At 35.3% G+C, this 655-nt stretch overlaps 1 protein-coding gene across 1 annotated transcript in view; it reads right to left on the bottom strand.

Moving 5' to 3' along the window:
* The window catches only part of LOC106877047 (testis-specific serine/threonine-protein kinase 6), a 15269-nt gene that overhangs the window by 7637 nt on the left and 6977 nt on the right, over positions 1-655 (bottom strand). The gene's annotated exons all lie outside the window — the stretch shown is intronic.

Genomic DNA, 655 nt, shown 5'->3' with positions numbered 1-655 from the left:
ATTCTGGATGTTATTTATCCACACGGTCTGTTTGGGTGGTAGAACTCCTGTTCGGATGGGTTTGAGTGAGTATCCTGCTTCTTTTGTGGCTGCAGTGGCTGCCGCATATATTATGTCATTTAGCTCAGTGATATTGCTTGTTGTTTCTGTGGTTGTTAGTTCCGTGACGGCCAGGTTTATGCTATTTATTATTGATGTTGTTTTATTGTCTATTTTGATTTTTGGGAGATATAATCTGTGGTCCATTCTAAGATCTGTGGTTTTCAGTTCTTTCGTTATTCTCATTTTCATAGTATCGCAATTATTAGCTTTCCCTTCGTTATTCCCAGGCTTTAGATTTGTTTTGCCTTCCTTTTCATTCATATGTTTGTCTGTGGTGTTCTGGATTGGTGCTTTTTGTACACTATTATACATCTCTACGGTCTGGGTTTTTTGTTTTTTGTTTACTTCGTTTTTCCCGGAAATGTTACGTTTGTCCTCGTGTTTTGCTATCTCAGTGTTTATATTATTATTTGGCATTGCTGTGTGACTACTATCTAGATTTTCCTGATGTATTTTTCCTTTCAATTGTTCTATTTCTATTTCTGATATTTTTTTTGCTTTTAGAATATATCTTCTTATGTTAGCTAGTTTGTTAGGGTTCATTGTTTTATCG

The sequence above is a fragment of the Octopus bimaculoides genome, chromosome 2 (assembly GCF_001194135.2).
Source record: "Octopus bimaculoides isolate UCB-OBI-ISO-001 chromosome 2, ASM119413v2, whole genome shotgun sequence".
Taxonomy (NCBI): domain Eukaryota; kingdom Metazoa; phylum Mollusca; class Cephalopoda; order Octopoda; family Octopodidae; genus Octopus; species Octopus bimaculoides.
This window is presented reverse-complemented; position numbering and strand designations above follow the sequence as displayed.